This window comes from Empidonax traillii, unplaced genomic scaffold, assembly GCF_003031625.1.
Source record: "Empidonax traillii isolate 1590-97213 ecotype Southwest subspecies unplaced genomic scaffold, ASM303162v1 scaffold10:size5872457, whole genome shotgun sequence".
Lineage (NCBI taxonomy): Eukaryota > Metazoa > Chordata > Aves > Passeriformes > Tyrannidae > Empidonax > Empidonax traillii.
Window position 1 is genome coordinate 4,655,600 of NW_020955203.1, and position 12,982 is coordinate 4,668,581.

General features: G+C 38.3%; 1 protein-coding gene across 1 annotated transcript in view; it reads left to right on the top strand.

Annotated features, from left to right (window-relative positions):
• The first annotated feature begins 1,486 nt into the window (after window positions 1-1,486).
• LOC114058432 (urea transporter 2-like) overlaps window positions 1,487-12,982 on the top strand; it is a 315,094-nt gene continuing 303,598 nt past the window's right edge. The window contains exons 1-2 of the mRNA XM_027885792.1: window positions 1,487-1,591; window positions 5,887-6,002. The gene's annotated coding sequence lies outside the window, so the exon portion shown is untranslated. The remainder of the gene's footprint in view (window positions 1,592-5,886; window positions 6,003-12,982) is intronic.

A 12,982-nucleotide genomic window follows, 5' to 3' on the forward strand; every position in this document is an offset into this window, starting at 1 on the left:
ATGGCACTGCAATTCTGTTGCATCTATATTTTGCATTCCTGCAGTTCTGTTTGCTTTCATGTGAAGCTTTGGACCTTAGTTGAAGGTGTACAAGTTCAAAAAAAAAAAAAAAAAAAAAAAAAAAAAAAAAAAAAAAAAAAAAAAAAAAAAAAAAAAAAAAAAAAAAAAAAAAAAAAAAAAAAAAAAAAAAAAAGAAGGAAAGGAAGGAAAAGTTATCTCACATGCAGGTCATGAGAAGATAAGCTAGAGAAAAACAGAAAGATTTTTATTTCAGCTTTCCTGTCACTTACAGAACTTTGAAGTCTGTCATGTGTTTATCTCCAGACACACATATTAGAGCAGCCAGTGACCAAATCTATCTGGTTACTGTTGTGTAGCCTTAGCAAACCGTTTGGGAAACTGAAACAGGAGTTCGGAGAAGGTCTTGTCATAATGATACTTCTGAGTTCTCAGAAATAATGTAAAAGTACCTGGGATGGTTTAAGAGATTTCGAGGTGTGGTTTTGAGTAGTGCTTTTCATTGGATGAGTTAGAAATCACTAGACAATGCCCACGTCTCTCATACTTGTTTTGCATCCTGTTGTGAAACGTTTTTACTATACCCAAGGGACTGGCAGCAAGACACATCCCTCAGTATAAAGTAACTTCTTTCAACAGGCTTGAAAAACCTCCCTATCTGAAGCTGACTCATTTTGCCCCAGATCTGGAATCCTCCATCTTCTGTTTGCCATTTGACTGCAATTTGTACTAATCTTGAAGCATCTGAGGAAGTGTACTGAACTTTCTTCTAGTTGGTTGCTTGTTTTGGTTTAGGGTTTGTTTCTTGTTGGGTTTTTGTTTTTTTGTGGGTTTTTTTGTTGGTTTTTTTTTTTGGTTGGTTGGTGGGGGTTTTTTTGGAGGGGGGTAGGAGGAGGTTAAGACCTTTTTTTCATGCTAGGAAAGCAAGGTACATGAGCTCTTATCTTCTATCGGACATATAACCCCTCATAAATTATTTCTGAGTACACAAACTTTGTAAAATTTTAACCTCTCTGAAATTGCTTTCCTCCTTTCCCACAACAAAGAAGGGCTTTAGTATTGCCCAGGTAGAACTTGCTCAGGTGTACCTGAGATCAGGTGGATCAAGATATAGAAAAGAAAGGCTAAATTCCCAGCAGGTGTAATTAATCCAGATATACGGAGTGTGGGGGAAGCTGAACTCTTTCTTCCCACTGAAAAACAGCTCTCGCTCAGCTTCATGGGCACAGAAGATTTTCCCAAAGCAAGAACAACCTCTGGCCTATTGACATCCAGTCCATTACATTATCTGATTGTTCAAGCAGAACAAGATGTTAACACAGGCATTGTGCAATTTTGTAGGATAAGCATTTGAGGCCCACAGATGATGTGATGGGTTTTTTTACTCAATTGCAAAACTTATTTATTTTGTATCTGTAACAAATTAAAAAATAAAAGAGTTCATATCTGCCATCTTCTTTCAATGGGTTGACCAGGAAACAGCCATCTGCTTGAGGCATTTGGAGGTCTCTCCATATATAAACCCAAAAATGCTTCATGAGTCCTTCTTGAAGCGTCGTGAGCAGGTAGTGAGGTAAGATACATCCATCTAATAATTCCATCTCTATTTTGCAGATACTTGAGAAAAAAAAAATAAAACTACAACCCAAACCTTTTCTTTTGCTTTTTCTGCTGTAAACATGAGAATAACCTTTCTTTTAAGAGCTAGTCTTTATAATATTTAAAATCAAATATTTCCTTCATGACCAAAAACCATCTTGACAGAAACTAGTCTAAACCTAGAAAGTTTGACTTTTAGTTTATTAGACTAATTTTTTATTATCTTTATATACTTATTGCTTCAAGAACATTTTGGATTGTCACAAAATATTGTTATGGAAAAGCTTATTCTGTAACCTCTCAGTGAGGTTCATGTCTTAGAAAATTAGAAAATCTTTGAGAAAAAAGACCCAAACATTTCGTTTATGCATGCAGATTATGCAGTTCCAAATGTAAGATTTTGAGGGGAGGGTTTTTTGGCTTTTGTTCTTTTGCGTCAAAGAGAACTAGTGTGTCAGACAGTCTAACACATGAATTTGTAACTTGGTGCTCCTGTATGCCAGTGGTGTGGTTGTTTAGTGCATGCTTTGAGAGCTGATTTTAAAGGTCTTAAGGAGTCGGTTTTAAAAATTTATATTGATTCAGTAGGGGATGAGGATGCTTGACATGTTAAATTATTAGCATTTACATTATGAACATGTTAATTACTGTATTTTTAATGCTGTTAGCTTTTATAAACTAAGATATGAGTATTCTTAAAGGGACACCGGAAGATTTGCAACGTGCTGGAAACCAGTGTTAAACAAACCAGCATAAGAAATATTTTTTCATTTCTTTTCACTCTTCGTTCTCCCATTTTACATTTCAGTAAGGATTTTCTATTCGTTTGTGTCTTGCACCTGAACTCCAAGGTAGCATAAAATAAATAAATGAATAAATAAAGGAAACAAAACCAAACAAAAACCCAAAGCCCAAAACCAAACAGAAACAAACAAACAAAACCAACAGGAAGCAAAACAGACTAAAAGACAGCATTTAATCATTCAGTTTGCATTGATCTGTGATAATCCAGTCACAAACTGTGCTATAGATTCCCCCACCTCCCCTCTCTGCTGTTATGGCCACAGCAATGCTTTGTTTCTTTAGTTAAAAGCATCTGATTCATGATGGTGACCAGCAAACAAGCAGAGTAAAACAATTTACAGACATGCTTCCCGTCCTTTTCTTTGGGGAAAAAAAATGACTTTAGCTGTAGGCAATCAGAAGTTGCTGTGCAGCAAAATAAAATGAATTTTCCTATAAGCGATGCAGCTCGATATAACATTGTGTCACAGGCCAGAGAATAATCTTTCCAGCCTCACCTGGACACTGCATTGGCACATACTGTCCTGAGAAATCCCTCTGGGAGTAGGAGAGGTTTAAAACTTGCAGGGTGTACTGGGTTAATGAGGCCGAAGCAGAGATAAGGCGATCGGTAAATCGAAGCCTGCTGATAGTGGTCAGGGTCCAAAATGATGTAGCAAGATCTCTGTGTCGGTACAGGAGATGGAGATAAGGGACAATATCAGATGGATGTCAAGGAAACCTCTCAGATCAGGCTGGGGTACCTTGCTCCTACACTCATAAAGCCCAGCTCTTAAAGCTGAATTCCCAGAGCTGTCCTCCAGGACAAGGAGCTCCAGAAGAAGAGTTTTTTCACACATCAGTGAGAGGAAGCTTTTTATAAGGTCCCAGTGAGAGTGTAGGGTTAGCAATTAGGATTGGATAGGATAGGATAGGACAGGATAAAGATAATTTCAGTTGCAAGGGACCTACAATGAACACCTAATCCAACTGCCTGACAAGTTCAGGGTTACTGAATATTAAAACAAATTATTTGGGGCAAAACAATTAAAAGGAAACACATACATCCAAATTTAGGGTTTGGACCACTGGTGAGTCACTGGAACTGCTGAATGCTACTCATGGACAAAGCACTAGAGGAACTGTACTTAGAGGCTGGATGGGAAAGAACAGAAGTGAACCTAAACTTTTTTTGTACTTAGTCCTCTTCAAGATGCTGAAGACCATTAAGACAATTACAGATTTCACTTAAGAAATTTGCAATGACCTCTCTATATGTCCTCATATTTTTTTTTTTAAAGAAGGCTTAACATGGAAACAGCAATCACAGTTCTCATTTGCCTGGAGGTGTCCTTCAAAATGCTCGTGCTCACTGCCTGAACAAGGTCTTGTGTTGCAATGGAGGTGCAAGATAATGTCATTAATGAAAACTGGGGGAGTCAGGCAGCAGGGGAGGAGGCAGAGGGGAGCAGTTTGCAGGTTTCAAATTGAAGGCATGATTTTTTTCAGTTGGGCATTACGCATAATCTTGGGGCTACACCTTCCAGCAGTGTGTCTGCACACGTGTCTGGAGCTTCCATCCCTGTCTTCTGGAGTCTGAAAGCCTGAGGCTACAAGATGTGTTTCTGCATATTCTTTCTTCTGGCTGGTTTTGTTATATCATACCGTTTTCAGTCTGTGGGAGGGTGGAAAGGAGGAGGTGCTGAAAAGCCTCAGGAAAGCAGAAGGTTTCTAATTTCTTCAATCCAACCAAGTGATGGAAAATTCGCCAAAAATTTTTTCTAGTGTGATTTTTCAAGCTTTCAGGAAACTACTCAGTAACCCAGTAATTTCTAAAATCTTGCAAAGAAGTTGATATGATGAGCAACTTTTCTTCTTGGCAAAGAATAGGTTTGGGTCTGCCTTGCCCTCTGCCAGCAAAACTCTAAGATTTTGGTGGTTTTCTTTACTTTCAACCATTCTAATTAGTACTTAAATTATTATGGTTTGATTTTTATTTCAGTTTTTTTGATTCATAATAAAACCAGACATTGTGTGATTACCTGAACTGAGGTCTGTATGACAAGCATCAGGTTCTCTGAAAGCTGCCAACGTGGCAAATCCTCTTCATGGGGAAAGCACATCCTGCTTCTTGGACTCAGGGAGCTCCAAGAATAGAAATGCTATACTCTCATAAAGTGATATTGCCTAGTTCAATACAAAAGTGTTAATAACCAAGTTTACCTCCTGTTGGCTGCATCTTAGTGTGGGCATCCCAACACTGGACTTACTGAGGGCTTACAAAACTGGACTTTCTGAGTGTCAGCTCAGTAAGTCTTTGCACACCTCCCCCCAAAAAAAAAAAAAAAGAGAAGGAGGTTGCAGGATGCTCTGTGCAGTTTGGCATGAGCAGATTAATATCTTTCTTGGTGGGTTTTTATTTCACCAACTAGCTTTTCAGCCCAACACCTTTATTCTTGTCATCTTATGTATGTTCTAAAGGACATTTCTCACACATCTCGAGAAGCCTATGAGTCAGTATTTTTAAACTTGAAATTAGGTTCCTAAAACTCTATCCATGAATATAAATTCTGTCACAGTTTTGGAAAGTGTTAAATATTCTGTAAATGTCACCAAACCAGAGTTTTGAAGTTGAATTAGCTTATAATATATAACTACTTTCCAAAAGTAATTTATGTGAAAATATACAGGGGAGGAATGAAAAATCAGAAATCAGTAATCAACAATAAAACTTGCCCAGATCTTCTACATTGTCACTGCTGGTTTTGTTTTTGATGATTGTGTATTTTTTTTCTTTTCTTCAAAACTAAAACCTACATGAAGGTTCTGACAAGCAATAAAAATGAATTTGTATTTCTTTCCCAATTTCTTCTTTACAGAAGGTACTCTCCTTTTATAAATGTTTTTCATATTTTGAATTTAAAAAAGAAATGAAATGCTATGCCTAGAAGTTTCAAAATGGGCCCTGAAAATTCTCAACACATATCCCAGTGATAAAGTTTTAAGGAGGAGCTTTAACCACAGGGGAGTTTATGTGCTTTTCATATATAAGATATTCCTTTAATTTCTACTTTTGGATTTGAAAAATTCTGGCTTCAAAAATTACTTGTTTCTTCTAAAGCCCAATTCAAAAAATATTCGTGCCCTGAACAACAGCTAATAAACATGTATTTACTCCAGACATGGTTTTAAGTCACCTCCAAATGAACAGAAACATGTTATTGAATCCTGTATTAAACATTCCTCCTGGGAAATGTTCTGACCAGGGCTGGATTTAAATGCACACTAAACTCAGACACACCCTATCTCAGGCCATGCACCGTATGTGAAATTATAATTCCCTCTTCCCAGGCTCTTGGATATATGGGAGGCAGAGAAAAAGTTTTTAAATTTGTACTTGAAATAATGTGAAATGAGTAAACTAAATTCGACCCAGCTCTAACATGAGATGAAACCTAACCATAAACAATCTGTTCTTTCATTCAGGTCCAAGCAACTCTTCCTGGAGCTTTTTCTCTTTTGGATTTCTTATCTCTGTCACCAACAAGAGAACTGAATCTCCACGCCATTCCACCACTGAAGTGAGATGCTCTGACTTGCTGGTGAGTGAAAAGAAATTTACTGGTTAGATAAATGTGATGGAGTCCCAGTGACCAGCAATAGCTGCTGTAGATAATTTGGGGGTTTGCAGAGTCAAGACTGGTGGATTTGGATCTGTGTTGGGTTGAATGTGTTTTGGTGTGTTTATAGGTTCCACCAAGTGCCAAGTAACTTCTGTCCTGGGAAAAAAAACAGGAGGGCAGCTCTTCCCTAGCAAATTCTTTTGCTCTCACTTACAGCCTGCTCAGTTTGGTTCACCCAAAGAGGAGCTAAAAACGGATATTAAAAGTACTTAGAGTAAAAATAGTGCTTGGAGAGTGTCTTTCAAGTTGCTCCTTGGTATAGCCAGAGGCAGGTGAGACAGGGAACAGAAAGGGATCAGGACAACAGCAAACACCAACCTGTGCAGCTACCCTTGAGATCAAAGATGCGTTCAGGGAAAATACTCTGGGTGACACCTGCAGCAGTTGTGGTGAATTAACCAGATGATGGTGGAGGGTCACTGAGAAGAGCCTGACTTAGTGTGCAGCACATGGGCTACTGTGTGTTCTTAAGCATTTTTGTGCACCCTTCCAACAAATGCCTGTTTTGCTGAAGTCTTTGCTGCCTGTACTGTTGGGAAAGGAGCAGGCCACCCCTGGAGAAAATAAGGTTTCTTGTTTTCTTAATTCTCACTTTTTGAAATCCTATGTGTAGGCACTTGGCTTTACACTCATCAAACATTGCATTTTTTGCCAAAATCTAGTCCCTTACAGCAGAGGACTTTTTTTCACCTTTTCTTCATTACAACTGTTGCTTCATCTCCTCATCTCAGTGAATTCTTGGTGGTTTTTTTTTTTTTATATAATTTTCTAAATAAAGATAAATCTGCTAAATCCCGTAAGGTACAGGGAAGTCATGGGCACCCTGAAAATGAAGTAGCAAGTTACCTCAAGAAAAATCACTCTTACAGAAAACAGAAAGAAAGATTTAATAGAAAATTGTGCAAATAGGTTTTAATAGAAAATTATGACCCTTTCCTTCCAGGGCAATGTAATCAATGTCTAATATACAGGTCTCCTTTCCACAAGGAGAGAGAGACACATGAAAGGTAGGTGTAATTTTCCAAACACTGGATTTCTTCCAGTCTGTCTAGATATAAAGTACAGGCATTCCAACTGATTTACACAGAACCATTTTGTTTTTAAACCTCACATTTCCAGAAAAGAAAACCTCGAATGCAAATGTTTTTAGATACGTGTATTGCTTAGAAGTTTTTCTGGATAATTTATTTGGTTTATCAGTTTGCAGTAGCAAGAATTTTTTTTTTTTTGAGTCCTTTTGTTTCAGAATGAAATTTAGACCCTTTTATTTTTTTTTTTTCTTTCTCCTAGATCACTACCTTTATAGCTAACCCTTTGTTGGTTACAAATGTTGGGTACATTTACTTGTGCAGGTAGGCTTTGGGTTCAGGATGGGGTCAGCAGACCTTATCTGAGCTGATAAATGTGGGGTTTTGCCTATGAATAGGATTGTGGGAACAAAAACCCAGGTAAAGACCTGTACTCTGCAACAGCCTCTGCTGTGAGTGACTCTGCAAAGATGGAATCTGCTGGGGCTTCTCTTTGTGTGTGTTTGCACAACTGATACACCACGTATCATACTTGCAAAGCCTTCTCCCCCCTTCCCTCCCGGAAAGCCGTATCTGTCCTTATCTTCTGCATTAATCTTTCCCAGTACTGAGACAGTAAAGTTAGGACACAGAATGGCTTTGTCTGCAGGAGCACATTCAGACTAGTCTTCCAGACTAATTTTCTGCTTGGGTTACTTTCCTAATTATAATTTGTGTTCTCATCATGTCGTGGAAGAGTACATTTTAAATGAGCTCACAATGCACGGTGTAGAATACCAGTTTATAGCCCTGTCCGTAACCTGGAATACCAGCTTTAAATTTATCATAATGCAAATGCCATAATAATTGCAAGTTTTCAACCCTGTGATCTAGTTATTTTTTTTCCCCAGCTATTTGTAAACTGAAGGCTCAGGTTTCATTTTCCCACTCCGTGTATAAGACCACTGGGGCACCATGTTGGTCTACCTCCTTACAATCAGAACTCTGTATGCTATGGATCGTGTTCCAAAACACTGTTAAATTTGTGGAAAGGGGAAAAAAAATTACATTAATTATGCCCTCTTTAGCCTTCCTATGCTTGCTAATAGTTTTTAAATGGACTGTTTGGGTTGGTTTCTCTTTTTTTTTTTTTTTTTACTGGTAACCACAAAAAAAAAAAAAAGTTTCTTTCTCTAAATTAATACTAGAACTATTTCCTAGGAATGAAGGAATAATTTTTACTGAGTGACGGAAATATGATGCCTGATTTTGGTGAGACTAGAAGCAGCTAAGGTTTCAACTCTGAATTAACCACCTACTCCTGGGAAACAGTCTCATGCAAAAATTTCAGGGGCATCTTATTCTAATGAGAGGCACTTTTTTTAAAGGGTGGTGCCATGCACAAAAGCATATGTATGGGAGGGGGGGAAAAAAAGTGATAGATGTTGCTTACAAATTTACTTGAATATCTTTATTTGCACACCTAACCTAGCCTGATTTACCTTATCACAGCTTCTACCTGCAGGTACATCACAGAGCCAGGGGTTTGTAACAAGATAGTGTTGCCTAGTGTTGCCAAAAGATAGTGAGGTGGTGGTCGCACGAAAGCCAGACTTTTTCCTACCCTGTGGGATCGTAACCTGTTGTTGGGACGCAGCAGGACAAAAACAATAGTACCTCAGCTGCACTGGGTGTGACACTTGTCGTGTCAGAGAGAGAAGGAGCCCGGCTTCCACGTCTCCCTGGTCCCACTTTGCAATCTGTTGAAATGAGATCGCACGTTCGGATCTGGTTGGTCCCCAAATAGTGATGTTGAGTCCTCATCCTTTGTAGCCTTACAGGCAAAATCTCAACGCAGCCCCAGTGGGTAGCAGTTATAGATCATTAGCTGCAAGACTAATTCGCTGTGGAAGTGTAGGATAGCATGAGCACTTGCTGTGCCAGTGCAGCCATATTCATTTGAGGGTTTTTGCATGACAAGCATGAGTGTTTTCCAACAGGATACAGATGATTTGGATCGTGTCATGAAAAAATCTGAATATTTTGGCCCGGTGTGCACCCTGAGCACAGCTATCTCCACCATGGATGTGAGAGGGGTGCTCCTTCCTTTGCAGAGAGCTCAGGAGAAGAATGGTGGAACATCTTCCCAGCCTGCCCACCTTGGGAGCGATGGCCCAAAGGAAGAGTTGGAAAACCAGTGCTGGGGTCCCACTGCTGTAGAAGGGAAAGCTGAAAGAAGTTTGACCTCTTGTCTCTCGTTAACCACAGGATCTTTCCCCTCATCCAGGCTGCCAAAAATACACCCAGCTGATGCTGGAAATTAAATTGCCTGAGGAAGAGCACGTGAGATCTCTCAGCCCTGGGCATGGCAGGACAGGGGGATGCGATGGTCCCCAGGAAAGTGCAGCTCAGCGCTTCAATCATCTCCCCAGACTTGAGCAGCTGAGCTGTGGAAATCACTTTGACGTAAATCTCTCAGCAGTCTTTTTGTCCGAGATAAATGGTGCATAAAGGAAATGCAAAAATTGTTTGGTGGACAGGATTATCTGCATGTTTACTGCTCTCAGCACTTCTCTTTTGTCTTTTGACTGTGTAGTTCCCCTCGGCGTGAATAGCTGTGCACGCAGCTAAAGCTGCTGAACACAAGCAGGGTGTGAGCGAGCTCTCCCTTTAAACCTGTGACAGCTTTGCACTTGTGGTTGCAAGAAATGTCAGGCTAAAAGAATCACTAGTGGTAGAAAGCAATTATTTTTCATTTCCAAGGTTGTCTGTTCAGTGTTAACCCAAATGTAAACTTTCTATAGTTCTGCATCATTATCATACCCCTGGATTTCATTTGTTTATTTATTATTTATTTATTACTTTCATTTCCGTTTGCTGTTTCACATATGAACCCTCACACATAGGAGCACACAGCTGGGACACCTCATACTGTTTCTGTTTCATAGTATGGCATCCCTTCGGGTCTATTTTAGTATGTATTATTCTGTTGCCATAACAAGCTGATGATATATAATATTTGTATAAGGATTCAAATCAATGTTTATCACATTAGAGCACTATCATTTAAAAGGAAAGCACAAATCAGTAATGCATTAAGCAAGAGAGAAATGAATGATTTGAATTTGTTGTTCTTCTCCCCTCTAATACTTTCAGAAGGAATTGCATTGTTTAAATGAAGTTTGATAATTTTTAGACTAAATTAGTCTGATTTGATACATCTAATAGTAGTTAGTGTAGCATTCATCATGTGATAAATAGTGGAAATGCACAATTATCGTATATACTTTTCAGTTTGTTAGAACTTCTTATTCATTAAAAATATTTCACTATGTTAAAAATACTGAGGGTGAGGGGGCTGGGGGGAGGTGTTATATGGTTTTCCAAGCTGGATGAAATAGCTTCTTTAAATATAGACAAAATTATTCATTTCAAGTTGGAACCATTCATGTTCAAAAAGCTTGTCTCATGAAAAATGAATAGAGCTGCTTTGAAACAGAAAATGTTACTCTTTAAAAAAGGGATATATTCAATCTAGGAAATGTTAGAAAGCGTAACGCTTCTGGAAAAATTGCAGAAGTTTTGCTTGGGGTTTGAATTTTTGACTAAAACAACCGGAGGAATAAACATAAATATGTGACAGATGATTAGCTCAGTCTTTTTTTTGTTGTTTGTTTTTTTTTTCACTGATAATTAACTTTTAATTGCCGTGTTATAGTTGGAAGAAAAAAACCCACCATTCTCTGGTATCATGTATATATTGCAACTCGAGGAAGGGCCTAATATTCTTTCTCTGAACCTGTTCAAACCCTGAAGAAAGCCAGATGGTCTCCTGCATGGGAAGATGGGATAAATGAATAAGTACATAGAATTTAAATGCACCTTTAGCCCTACTCATTTCCTAATTCACCAGCAATAAAGTGGTCATTGCTGATGACACAGGGAATTCCTTGTGGTTTTAAAATACAATGACAGAATATCCACCAGGAACCACAGCAGCTGTTGCTTTTGCTGGGGATGAGTGTCCTCTATTGATTGGTTTTCATAGCCTGAGCTTAATAAGGCTTTTATTTATGATGACATACTTTATGATTGCTTATTTATCTGCTGTGTGTAAAATGAGCTTGGAATTAAGATACATTTTTTACCAAAAGGACACCTGGATTCTTAAAGAGGCTATTTTATTCCCAGGCATATACCAAAATTAAACAGAAAAGGAAAAAAAAAAATACCCACACTGGCCTTGAAATTACTCAGTCCTTATTCTTAGATACCCTCATCACTGAGATGATGGTTTCCTCTCAGCTCAATTTTTAGTCCATTCTGATGGCCCTGTGAGGATTTCTATTTTCAAAATTTTACCTTCTCTACAAAAATTCTATCTTCAAATGTGAAGTTACAATAGAGGCTGAAATCAGCACAGTTTTCCACGAGTTATTTGCCTGTGAGGTCACTTGTAATCTAGACTGGGTCCACAAAGCTGTTGCGCAAACACAGAGGAGAAAAAACTAGCAAAGACAGTTAAAGACAAAGTTGTACAGCTCTGGGTCAGCAGGTCCCTGAGCTAAATCAACAAGAAGTATGGTGGAGAGATGACTTGAGGCTTCCCCTGTTGTCACACTCTTCCCCGGGACTTTCCTGCAGGGCTCTGCCAGGTGTGGAATAATGACCTAGGTGTTCCTCACCAAAATTTAAAGAAAAAAAAAGGTGGTTTTGCCTATGCGTTCACATAAATAGAAGTGGACTTAGGTTGTGGTAACATTTGCTGAGCGGTTGTGCATTTAGGGTGATCATGGGTAGCCATGTTATTGAAAGCAACTCAAGACAGTATCACTGCTTGCACTGGCAGCCTCTTTACAGGACTCCAAATAGCATCAAGGTAACTGTTCTATAAATTAAGCTACAGGTAATAACTAAAACTGGAGGGAAAAAAAAAAAAAAAAACAAAAAAACTCCAAACCAAACCAGCCAAACTTTTAACCTTCTGGTTAATATATTTAATCAATCTCAACATGGTGCAGTTGTGTTTTAGCTGCAGCTTTCCAGTTGCTTACTCGATAGGGTTGTTGATTGACACAGTGTTATTGCATTTTTATTGACTTTTGGGGTAGTTTTTACAACATTCAAGGTGCATAAGTTAACAGAAAAGTAATGTAGTAACATTTCAAGATGGAAGGAGGCCATAAAGATGCAGAGCAGGTATAATTTACAATAACAGGAAATTACAAATTAAGGATAACTCCCTTGGTCCCATATGTAGTTAGTCCCTCTATACATGTTTTCTGAACATGTCAGTAAAACATGAAGTGTTTGCATACCATAAAAAGTTAATGGATGATAGAGTTGGCAAATACTTCAGGATTATTATTGAGATTATTTTAGATATGATTAGGCTGAAATTCAGCTGCAAACAAGCGTGCATACAGGATTTCTGAGTTGTAAAAATGTTAATTATTTGAAGAACTGGGTTTGGTCTAAATCAAGAAAAGCCAATAAAAAAAAAACTGTGGACTTTTAAGTACATGTAAGGAACATAAAGATAAATATAATATTGAAAACAGTAAAACACATTCCCTGAGAGCTCTCTGTACGTGAGCTGTTTCAGACAAGCCATTTGGGTTAATAGAGTCTGCATGGCCTCTCTTTAAGAAAATGTAGTTATGTGGAAAAACTTTAAAGCACCTACTTGCCAAGATTTTTTTTCTTCTTTTACTGTCTACATAGGTATATGCACTCTCTGACTGCTACTTGTTACTGTGCCTTTTTGTTGAATGAATTCCACTAAAACTGAGTATTTTAGGAGTTTCTCATCCTGCTTTTGGAGGGCACATAGTTATCTTTTGTATATTGATGATCTTCTAACTAATAAGTCCCTGTAGAAAATCTTTCTGA